Genomic DNA, 12,729 nt, shown 5'->3' with positions numbered 1-12,729 from the left:
AACTGCTTTTTAATGACCCAGGACAATTGTAAATCCTCTGAAACACAGCACGGGCGAGGAAGGGGTGTCCTTGATGCCTGACGGAACCAGGAAGCATAGATAGGAAATACTCCAGCATTCATACTTGGTTTGGGCCAAACGGTCATGAGACCCATGCTGTTGACAGAAGACTCCATTTGAAAAAAGGTTTCTGCTCTTAAAAGTGTTTGGGAAGACTTCTGGTTTCAGCTTCAACATGTAAAGGGCTTAAAAGTTGCTGCTCTCATTTTTACAATAAGAAAAAGCTAAGTGAAAATCAATGACTTTCCTTAGCCCCATCAGAGAGCTGAGGTTACAGGGGAAACCTCCACCCTAAAAATCTGGAGAGTTCTTAGGAAAGATCAAAGACCACCGGGGACACAAAGCAGGCCACTAGAGGAATTTGTGACCTAGAATAAGCTACAGCAAACATTAAATGTAGCGCAACATGTAGCCAGATGAACACACATCTTCACACGAGAGGCCTTTTTACCTTGGTTCTTATTACCTGATACAACATATCCAGCTTTCTACAAAAAAATTTCAAGGCAAGGAAAAACACACAGTCTGAAGAGTTGATAGTTGGTACCCTTGATGTCATGTGATGAAAATGTCACTTCACCATTTTCATTTACCAAGAACACATAGCTTCAGTCGAATCTGAGCAAGACATCGTCTGTAACTATACTGAGGACATTCTACAAAGCACCTGACCAGTATTCTTCAAAACTGTCAAGGTCATCTAAAACAAGAGAAGTCTGAGAAACTCTCAGTCTAAAGGAACTTAAGGAGATGTGACTGTTAAGTTAATGTCGTATCCTGGACCAAAAAAGGGACATTAGATAAAAACTCAGGAAATCTGAATAAAGCATAAACTTTGGTTAATAATAATTTATAAACATTGGTTTATGAATTATAACAAATGTACCATACTAAGATGTTAAAAATAGGAGGAACTGGATGTGGGGTACATGAGAATTCTTTGTACTATCTTTACAATTTTTCAGTATAATATCTAAAACTGTTCTAAAAATAAGATCTATTTGTACCAGTACCTATCCTAAGCAAATTATTGTACAGTATATGCATATATTGAAACAACACACTGTACCCCACAAAAATGTACAAGTAAAGGTTGAAACAAACAAAAAAAAGTAGTGGGACTGATCAACCTTTTAGTGCAGATAAGTTAAGCATAAATGGTGATAGAGTGAAAGAAAATATAATAGATCTGAAAATAAGAAAAAAAAATAAGATTCACTCAAAGAAAAACATGTCTTGCCATGCCTGGGCTAATGATCACTAAGGAGTCTTCATCTCTAATAAACTCTGTTTTTTGTTTTGTTTTGTTTTGTTTTGTTTTGAGTGTTCCATTTAGGGAACCCAGAGGCCCAGCTTATCCTTAGTCCACTGAAAAAAACTCCTGGCTGGAAAAATATTGCAGGATGTGAGCAGTGGTAAAAAAGGCTGCCAAAGCTGAATTTCAAAAGGCGGAAAACTGTGGTGGTGAAGAGCACAGTCTCTACCATTTATTAGCTAAGTGCCCTCAGGTAAGTTATTTAACTTCTCTGGATCCCAGTTTTCTCATTTGCAAAAGAGAGATAAGAATAAGAGTGCCTTGCTCATAAGACTGATGTCAGGATTAAATGAATCAATTGTAAGGTGCTTACAACAGTGTAAGGTGCTTACCCCTGGGATGGGGTAATTACTGTGTACATCTATGTAAGTAAAAGGCAATCATCTGAAATCAATACTCCATGGGGAAGCGTGTAGTAGTTTTTTCATTAAAAAGCATGTACTGTTTTTTCATTAAGAAACAATCAAACATAAAACAAAAACAAATCCCCATGATTTTCCTGAACATTTATTTAATACAAAGTGAGCAAATTTTATTTGTCTGGCATCGTGCTCATCACTTCATGTGTATGACAGTACTTCAAAAAGTTGTGGAAAAATAGAATTGAAAGTTAATATGAATCTTTCCATGAATATTTTGAAGTACCCTCATATTTAATTAATGTAACTATTAACAGCTCACAGATTCTGATACTATCATTTCTTGTCCTTTGTTAACAACCAGGAGTGTCTGTTCGGCCTGTACTGAACCCACTTGGACAGCCCCCCAAACCTGGACTGCTCCAAAATGCCCACCTTTCCCTGGTTCGAGCAGGTTCTGCAGCCGAACCATGAGGCCGCTAAAGGAAAACGTGTTTTCCACCTTGTTCTGTTGTAAACCCGCAGTGACTCTTGAGGGAATCTTGCTCCCAAGCTTCCGCATCTTTTCCTATTCTCTCTGAATCCCTTTTGCTCCTCACATCCTGGGAATGAAGTGTTGCATCTGGCGAAGTTGCCTGGATTAGTTCTGATGATGTGTGGGGATTGGGAATTTGTAAACGAGAGAGGTGAGCAGGGCTGTCTCTGTCCAGCGTCTCTTCAAGACAAGTCGCCCTTGTTGGCTGTGGTCATTTTCCCAACCGTAAGCCTCAGCTGAGGGTCTTCGGTCCTCATGTCCCCAATTTATTTTCCCTAGTTGAAGCCTCGTTCTGGGTGTCTGGAAAGCCGTTTGGATGTTCATGATAGCTAAAGCTATCCACCGTAAAAATAAAAAGTCACCTTCAAGTAATGAGACCAGACTATTGGGTGTCTCATATCCTGACTCCAAATGCAGATGCCAAAGAGTTCAGAAAGTATTTCAACAAAGGCAGCAGTGTTGGAATAAGTAACCGTTGCCCATGGTGATGTAGGGGCCAGCGCCTACTCAGATGTGTGAGATCTGGGGTTTTCAAAAAGGTCTCATTGTTTGTTGTCATAACTGATACTTCCAGGATGGCTGATGCGGGCAGGTGAAAGGACACAGCAACACGTCGCTTGATTCCCTACCATGCTGTTCCTTCTCTCCCAAGACTGGCTCAACGAACTCTCCCAGATCTTAGCAGATCTTACTCTACTCAAGGAGCAGCACTTCTATTTTTTAGTGACTGTTATGGACTGGATTAATGGCAAAGTCCACTCGGTCTACTCCCTAATTACTAACATATCTGCCCCTTCCACCTCCATCTCAGCCCCTGGATCAGCCTCTCCATCTATTTTTCCTTTGCTAACACAATCTCTTCCTTATACGTCTCTCTGTGGTTGGCGTCACTCCATCCCCAACCCAATGCATTCTTCATATTGCTTCCAAGGTGACATTTTAAAAGATACATTGGAAATATATACTGATATTTTATTTATGTAATTGAAATGCACCGATGCTTTTCAAGGTGTATGAAGATACCGACATTGGCAGGTCTTTCTTGCTGAGTGAAGTGATGGGAATGGAAGTGCTAGAATCGTGCTCAGTTGTCCTGCACGAGAAAGAGGAAGAGTTGGTGAGGTAGGGAGGAGGGAGGCATGACTCCTGAATGAGGACCTACAACCAGAGGAAAGAGCCCAGGGAAAGACGGGGACCCAGCTGGCCACCAAAGGAGTGACTGAGGAATGGGGATTTGGGGAGTGAGATTCTGTACAGATTGAAATGAGACTTCCTCCTCAGTCACACACACGAAACTTCCACTTTCTGTAGCAATGTAGAAATCTCTACCTAGCCCAAAGGTAGAGAAATTCTACATTTCTCCCTAATGTTTTATGGAGGGAATTTTCTTTTAGAGGCATGTGTGGAAGCACTGAGTCATGTTACAAGAATGGCATGAGGCAAACCAAGGCAGGATGCAGAGTTGACTGATCTGTGTAAAGCATGAATCCAATCTCCCTGCTGCTCTGCAGAAGTCTTCCGTGGATCCCTTCCCCCACAGGGTGCTAGAGTGGCCTGTGACATTTCTAGCATGAAATACCAGATTCTTCCTGATCTGGTCTGCACACACCTGTCCAACTGTATCTTTTGAGCACCACTTCTCAGTCTCTCTCTCTCTCTCCCTCTCTCTCTCTCTCTCTCTCTCTCTCCCTCTCTCTCTCTCTCTCTCTCTCTCTCACACACACACACACACACACACACACACACACACACACACACACACACACACACACACACACACACACACACACATTTTGTACCCCAGAGCACTAAACTCTAACAAATGCTGCCATGATGGTATATGCTATTTCACCCTGACTAGACTATTCTTTCCCTACTCTTGTTTAGCTGGAAAATGCTTCCTTCTACTCCCTCGGGTAGGCTTAGGTGCTCTCTCCTCTGGGCTCCCATTTTACCTTAAAGATATACATTGTTATTATATCATCACATTGTTTGGTAATTGCATATTTGCATATCCATCTCCCTGACATGACATAATCTCCTTGAAGCTAGGTGTGGTTTAACCTCTGTGAAATATTTCTAGCACCTAGTAAAGGGGGCAGAAAGACAAGTCGAGCTGTGATGCTGGCCCAGTGACAGCCTTGACTGACCCCACAGGGAGCTCTCAAGCTAGATCCTCCCAAGTTGTCTCCAGTTGGACCAAGATGACACCCCCACATCAGGGAGTCCTTGGATGTGGGTCATACTGGGAAGGGGTGTGCTCTTGAATGAAGCTGCTCTCTGCAGTGGGTCAACCTGCAGCCCAAGGCTCTCTTTTAAAGGCAGCCCAAGCCAATGGGGCCACAGGCTCTTTACTTGAAAGTGGCCCAAGGCAGTGCATCCCCATATCTGCTACAGTAAGCTAGACATCATTTCCATTTGACAGATAAGGAAATAGAGGCTCAAAGGGGTGGGTGAATCATTGTCTCAAGGTTACAGAAGTAGCTAGTGAGAAAGCAAAGAATCACCTCCAAAGAAAACACTGATTCTGCCTTATTACTTTAAGTCTCATGGACCAATGACTCCTTTCTTACATGAATTTTGTCATTCTTGGGGTCCTTTAACAACCACTCTACGGCAGATCTCTGAATTCTCTATTTCACTTCGAAGTTATTCATTATTGACCCTAAGTTCACAGTCATCGAAATCATTCTTGGCTAAAACAAGTCTGTGTTTCTCTTAAAATGCATGTAAAAAGACATATTAAATGTTTAAATATATTTGTAAAATGTTGTTGTTCATGGAAAAGATGAAACTTCTCTTATGAAGGATTAAACAGAACTGCTGAAAAAATTCTGAAACCCATTTGTAAATTGGAGATGTTAAGGTGGAAGCCTTTTAAATGCATTTGTATATTGAGATGCCAAGCACAATTCAAGCAACCCCTGGGGAGAGGTGCAGATCCAGTTAGTAAAGTGGTGGTGAACTACTCTCACAGGACAAAAGAAAGTGAGAGGAGGCCGAGCTGTTCAGCCGGTGGCTCCTGTATGATCACGGTTCCATTCTCTCTGTCTCTGTCCTCCTTGTCTCGTATGTCAGCATGGATCCAAGCACTTTGAAAAAAAACATCATTTTGGAAATATATACATATAATTATATAGCGTATATAGCATATATATGATTATATATTATATATAATTATACATATTAGTATTATATATTACTATAATTATGTATCAGTGTATATATCATATATAGTATAGATAACATAATCATATACAATATCATACATATGAAACATCTAATAACATGTATGGTTTATTATGAGTAATTGGTTTACATGATCTATTATGGAGCCTGAGAGGCAGCACCGCAATCTGCTGTCTGCGAGCTGGAGTACCAGGAGAGCTCGCACTGTCGTTCAGTCCGAGTCTGAAGGCCTAAGAAGCAGGGGAGCTGGTGGTGTCTCAGTCTGAGGGCAGAAAAGGACAAGACGAGATGTCCCAGCTCAAGCAGTCAGGCAGAAAGGGCAACTTCTTCCTTCCTCCACCCGTTGGTCTATTCAGGCCCTCAATGGGCTAGATGACGCCCACCCACACTGGGGAGGGCCATCTGCTTAACTCAGTCCACCAACCCAAATGCTCATCTCATCTAGAAACACCCCCACAGACACACCCAGAAATAATGTTTAGCCAGATATCGGGCACCCCATGATCCAGTCAGGTCGACACACACAGTTAAGTATCACAGGTTTCCCCTGAGCTGAACCTGAGCCCAGAATTGTAGATGTACATGTATAGATGTGTGGGTGTTTAGATCTGCATAGCATTATAGCTGTTATGTATATTATACTTTATGTATACACACTATTCATTGACCCATTCGAAACTATTTAGAGAGCACTTTCTGTGATCCAAGCTCTGCCTGAGTATGAGACAGTGAACAAGAAAAATATGATCCCTGTCCAAAGCTCATGTCATAATATTTTACAGAAACATTTAAGCCCAGACAAACAAGAGCAGTGGTAAATAACTGGTAAAAGCTGTGAAAGGGGAGAGGTACAGCAGCGATCTTTTACTTAAATAACTTATTCCTTAGACCTATACTTTCATTATTTAAATTTTTATGTTTTTCTGGCTCAATAAAAAAATTAGCATTTAGTATTTTTAAATATCCCAATGACTCCTCATTGAACTGTATATAAAGGCAGCCTGCTACTTACATCATAAGATCCCTCTACTATCCTCCTGACAGCACGCCCGAAGTGCAGGAAAGTTACCCAGTGACAAAAAGTAGAGCTATAAATTCTAACCACCACCCCCTCTCCCTACCAAAGTTTCTAATTTTAAACCTAACTTTCCTGGTACTCCCCCAAACAAAACAATACCAACGCTAAGATACAAAAGGAGCAGCTTCTATTGTCTAATTCCCAGCATGAATAAGCTAGTCGTCAGCTCTATAAATATTTAATAGGATCAAGCTCGACTCGACCCATCAAATGACCCTTTTAAAGTATTTTTATTATGAAGTAGTATTATATACGTGTAAAAGAATACATGTAACTTTGCTTCCAGCCCTTGAATTCTGTGAGTTCTCTGAACCCCACTCTGCTTTTCTATTTATGAGGTTTCTGTTTCTATCAATGGAAGGAAATTTGAACATAAGATGTAACTAAAGAAAGTGTAACAATATCATTACCTAGCAGTTACTGAGCCCTTGCTATGTGCTGGTTACTGTGCTAAGGGCTGCTCGGGCTTCATGATGTCAATCTTCTCCAAACCTTCGATGAGGTAGGTATATCATCCTCCATTTCTTTTTATATTTTTTGTAACAGCTTTATTAAGATATAATTCACATACCATACAATTCACCCATTTAGCGTACCATTCAATGGTTTTTAGCACATTTATAGAGTTGTGCAAGCATTGCCACAATTTAAAAATATTTTTATTACCCTCAAAAGAAACTCCATAACCTTTAGCAATTGCTATGGTTTGAATTGGTGTTCGTTCCAAAATTTATGTTAAAACTTAATACTCATTGTGGTAGTGTTAAGAGGTGGGTCCTTTTGGGAAGTGATTAACTCATAAGAACTCCACCCTAGTAAATGGATTAATAGCCTTATAAAAGAAGTTTCAAGGAGTGTATGCCCTTCTTGCCATTCCACCTTCTGCCATGTGCAGACACAATGAGGCACCATCTTAGGAGCAGGGGTAGCCCTCAACAAAAAACAGTGCTGGCACTTTGATGTTGGTCTTCCCAGCCTCCAGAACTGTGAGAAACGTATTTCTGTTCTTTATAGATAATCCAGCCTGTGGTATTTTGTTACAGCAGTGCAATTGGACTAAGACACCTATCATCCCTAATCTCCCTCTTTTGCCCATGTCTAAACCACCATTAATTTACTTTACATCTCTATAGATTTTCCAATTCTAGATATTTCATATAAATGCAATCATGCAAAATGTAGTCTTTTGTGACTGGCTCCATTCATGCTGCAGGGTATCAGCACTTCCTTTCTGTTTACAGCTGAACAATATTCCATCGTGTGGATATATCATGTTTTATTTATCCATTCATTAATTGATGGACATTTGTGTCACTTTTACCATTTGGTTATAATGAACCATGTTGCTATCAACAATTGTATATATGTTTTTGTTTTAACACGTTTCCATTTCTCTTAGGTATATACCTAGGAATGGAAATGCTGGGGCAAATGTAAAAGCTATGTTTAACTTCTTGAGGAACTTCCAGACTGTTTTTGTAAGTGGCTGCACCATTTTATACTCCCATTACAACATCCTCCTCCTCCATTTACAGATAAAGAAACTCATATCATAGAAAACTGAAAATCAAATTCTGGGATGATGCTACATTTAAAGGGCCATTAAAGAAAAAGAACTAGCAGTGGAAACAGAAAAAAGCAATTGGAAGTAGCAGGAGGAGAAACCATTATCATACAACCGGTGAAAAGAAAAGAATGTCGGAAACATCAGTGTGAAAATAATTACAAATATGGAAAAGTAAATTACTGTAATCATTTAAGAGTCTTTTAGGATGTGCCCAATGGAAGGTACTTGGTGATTCTTAGACGTTTCAGGGGAGTAGTGAAGGAAGAGCCAGACTGTAGTGGTTGAAAGAGCACCTAGAAGGTGAGGAGGTAAAGAGAGTTTAGGCAGCATATTTTTGAAATTCAGCTGCGACAGAAAGTAAAGAGAAGGAATCCTTCATCCTTAGGATGCAGCAGACATAAGCAGGTCTGCAGAGGCAAGAAGCTGGAATGATGAAGAAGCTACACAATTGAGAAGATGGTAAAGCAATGTGTTGGAAAAGCTGAGGAGGAAAGACCTTCCCAAGAGCTAGTGACCAGGTGAACTTCAGACAGGAGAGAAACAGACCTCTCCGTGGCCACAAACAGGAGAGATGGCGGCTATGGATGAGAGTGATTTGCGGGGTGTGTTCCAGTCTGAGAGTCTGATCACATCTCGAGTTTTATGTGCTGATCAGGCTCAGAAGTTCTAAGAAGATGCTAGGACACAGCTGTTTTACTTCCCTCCCTCTTCTTTCCCCTCATCCCCAGCATATGATCTGCAGGAGAGAGATGATCTCTGCTTCCCCATCCCCACCCAATCCTCCCCAAACCCTGCAGGCCCTCGCAGCAGTTTTCAGTGCAAAGGATGAAAAGACACTGAGGGGCATTAGCCATCTCTTAGCCTACCATCCCTCTCTCCCCTCCAAGGAAGATTTGAGTCTTGAGCCAAACTCATAGACTTTGTAGTGAGTTTTCTGTGTGTCTGGGTTTCTCTGAGCGTTCATTATAGCATTCATGGGAGCTGGATTTTCCGGAGCAGTGAATGCAGATTCCTGAGCTGTAAGGCATCAGCTTAGAGGATCCTTCTGAACTGCCATTAATCATGCTGTTCCTTAGTATATTTATTATATATTACATTTTTTTCCTTCAAAGCCCCCAAAAGCCTTCCTAATTGAAAAGCCAGAAAATAGTTCATTGTTTCTTAAAAACGGAAGCTATCACGCTTACTTACAGTAAGTTTCTGCCATTCCAGTTAATAGTGCTGATTTATAAAGCCTGTGGGGGTTTTCCTTGGAGGAGAAGAAAAACCCCATTGCATGTACTAGCAGCATACTTACCGCAGTCCCTGGCTGATATCAGAGGTATTTTAATAAAATCCAGCATAGAAATGGTTTTGTTACACTGACTCCAACTGATAATTAGCTACAAAAGTTTGACAATCTCAGAAAAAAATGTTCGGCATGACTACATGTGGTTTAGAATTTAGATTACAAATTCTGGGGGTGGTGAGGGGTGGAGAAAACTATACTTTTAAGTAAAATGAGAACCTTTGCAGTGGAGGGCTAGGACACCTCCTGGGCCCCAGTGAGCACCACGTCCGAGCAGCTGCAACCATTTAGACCGACCTGCGTCTTCCCTCTGCAGAGATAGAGGAAATATCCCAGGGTCCCTTGCAGTTCCGAATGTGGTCCCACATAGTCCAGGGACAAGTAAATGTACCTTTGCGTTAATAACTTCCTCTGTTTCTACAGCCCTTTACATTTCTCAAGGATGTTTGCATCCAAGCAAGCTGTTGTTGGTGTTGTTTTGATCACACTGATTGGAGAGACAAGACATATGTTTTCACCTGAGGTCCAGAGGTCACGGGATTTTTCCCCAAGTCATATGATGAGTTTGGATAAGATAAAGATGGCTCCAAGTTTCTTGGCACCAATGGAAATTTACCCATCTGCTGTGGACTGATTGAATTGTGTCCCCCAGAGTTCACATATTAGAAGCTTAATCCCCACTGTAACTGCTGAGGGTGGGAAATCCTATTATGGCAATTAAAGGTAGGGCTTTGAAGAGGTAAGGGACCATGCCTAGTGAAAGAATTAAAAATTGTGGTCAGGGGCATGGTTCTGAGGGCTCTCAAAGGAGGGTGCATGAGAGGTTAGTCTCTGCTCTGCCATTTTCTGCCATGTGAGACCCCTGAGTCACTGTCACCACCACCAAGACCCTCACCAGATGTGTTCCCTGGACTTCTCAGCCTCAGAAGCTGTAAGTAATAAGTTTTGGGGTTTTTATAAATTACCCAGTTCCATGTATTTTGTTATAAGCAACAGATATGGACAAATACACCATCCGACCACATCTAGTGGGCAAAGTTTAAGAATCAGTGGCCGCCTTCTATGTGTGCTTTTAAGTATAAAGGACTAACAATGGCTTGAGTAACTGTGGGGCAGGAGGCAGGAGGGGATTTTATTTGAGAGACACATCTAACATGATTGTCACTATGATACAGATGTTGAATTTTTAGAGATCCCCCATTCTCCTCTGCTGGAGTTACCCTGCCCTAATATATTTTAGATATCTTTTTAATGTAGATGTTTAAAAATATGTTCTTTTGCAAAAACATAAAACACATTACTCAATACCAATACAAGTCTTCAGTCTAGAATCCAGACCATTAAATGTGCAGCACGGCATACTTTGAAAGAGGCCTCATAAAAATACAAAGTCGAAAATGTCTCTAAGGATTTTAGCTAAGTAGACAGAATCTAGTGGGGGAAATAAAATCTTTTCCCAGAGCTTCACAGGAGCTGAAACCGAAAGATTGAGAGCTTGTGAGAAATAACAGATACTTTTAAAAATGTGTGATCAGAAATAGAAGAACGGTAGGAGTAGAAGGGTTTTAAAAATGAGTAAATAAGTAAAAATGGTACAACGTTGGGAATATTTTTTAGAATGACATAATTTTAGTGCTGAAAGGGACCAGAAAAGCATCTAAAACTCCCCTTTTTTTTATAAAAAGAAGCAACATTTTGAATCACCACCAGGACCAGCTATATAATCTATGGGGCCCAGTGCAAAATGAAAATATGGGACCCCTATTCAAAAATTAAGAATTTCAAGATGGCAACAAAAGATCACTGAACCAAGTGTGGGACCCTTCTAAGTCCAAGGTCCTATATGATTGCACAGGTCACACACCTATAAAACCAGCCCTAATGACAATACTATTAATACCAACATTTTACATTTATATGGCACTTTACCATTTACACAGTCTTTTCACGCATAATCTGAGTTTCGCAATAGCTTGGTGGGATAGAATGAGAGTTGTCTTCTTTTAAAAATATTTCCACCCAGGAATGAATTTATCAACGATGACATTCTGATGGACTAAAATGACCTTCTGCTCCTCATGGCATTTATGTTTAATATTATGGTGTTAGCAGTTTCTATTACGCTAAATAGGGAGCAGTTAAGTTAATTTGCTCATGAGTATTCATTCAGCAAACTCATCAGCCCCTGATATGAACTGAGCACTTGGCAAGCGTTTCAATTGTCTAATTTCTGTTTCACAATCACTCAGTGAAGGACATGACTTACGATTCCCGATGTGTTCAATTGTCTAATTTCTGTGTTGATGTGTTCAATTGTTTAATTTCTGTTTCACAATCACTCAGTGAAGGACATGACTTACGATTCCCGATGTGCCAATGAACACACTGAGAATCAGAGAAACAGAAACAAGTTTAGACATTCAAGGTCACAGATGAGTTATTAAAATGACTGGGATCAGAACGCAGGTTGGCAGACTATTCTGTGATGCTCTTTTCAACAGTATCAAGGTCTCCAAAATGAGATACAAATATAAATTTCAAATTGTCTGCCAAGGAAATGAAAGCCAAATCAAAGAGTAAATCACTAATCTCTCTTTCCTACCTTTCTTCTCTCTCTCCTTCTTCTGCTACAGTTTCTAGAGTAGAAATGGACAAGGGTACTACAAATGGTTCATGGGAAAATAGAATCAAAAGATGATACAAATCTCTCCATGAACCTTTTGAAGTACCCTCCTATAAAGATGAAACATGTTTCATACGTTTTAGGGGGTTGTCTAGTAAATGAATTAAAAGTAAATTAATTGACCCTAGCCCTGCCCTCATGAAGAGATGCTGATTGCTCATTGAACATCATGAGCTCTTCACCACTTCACAGCAGCCAGCCGTGCAAACTGGGCAAAGCCACATGACTATTTCTGGCCAGTGGACTACAGATAAAAGGACTGCACGTCATTTTCAGGCAGAGGTAGTGAAAAGCTCCTTTATGACTCTTTGGCTCTCTCTTTCCCCAACTCAATGACCCCAGAAGCCATGTGTTGAGATAATTGGAATCACAAGACAGAAGCATATTGGCTTCCTGAATTACCACTTGGAAGAGGGTTTCTGTGGAGAGTCATGGGACTTGCAATGCTCTTTATGTGACCAAAGCAAATGTTTGAGTTAAAGTCACTGAGATCTGGGAGTTTGTTACTGCAGCATAACCTATCATCACCCTGACTAGTAATATACTCCTACCTACAATATTCCTCTCATTCTGGTTTGGTTCTCCTTCTCCATTTTGTGATCCTCCGTGACTATAATTAACATATATAAAGGCTTTCAAAATTCCTCTTTAAGCT

General features: G+C 40.6%; 1 long non-coding RNA gene across 2 annotated transcripts; it reads right to left on the bottom strand.

The window, feature by feature from the left end:
* Positions 1-1,904: 1,904 nt before the first annotated feature.
* On the bottom strand, positions 1,905-6,524 carry LOC134361175 (uncharacterized). 2 transcript variants are annotated; one of them, XR_010021386.1, is made up of 3 exons: positions 6,471-6,514; positions 5,245-5,361; positions 1,905-3,362 (listed from the first exon to the last, which is right to left on the bottom strand). It is a non-coding gene; the product is annotated as an uncharacterized LOC134361175 (long non-coding RNA). The 2 variants fall into 2 exon arrangements; XR_010021387.1 differs by lacking the exons at positions 1,905-3,362; positions 5,245-5,361 and adding an exon at positions 5,554-5,720 and having other exon boundaries at positions 6,471-6,524.
* Between the last annotated feature and the right edge of the window lie 6,205 nt (positions 6,525-12,729).

The sequence above is a fragment of the Cynocephalus volans genome, chromosome 12, assembly GCF_027409185.1.
Source record: "Cynocephalus volans isolate mCynVol1 chromosome 12, mCynVol1.pri, whole genome shotgun sequence".
Lineage (NCBI taxonomy): Eukaryota > Metazoa > Chordata > Mammalia > Dermoptera > Cynocephalidae > Cynocephalus > Cynocephalus volans.
Note: the sequence above shows the minus strand (reverse complement) of the source record. Positions and strands in the feature narration are given on the sequence as shown.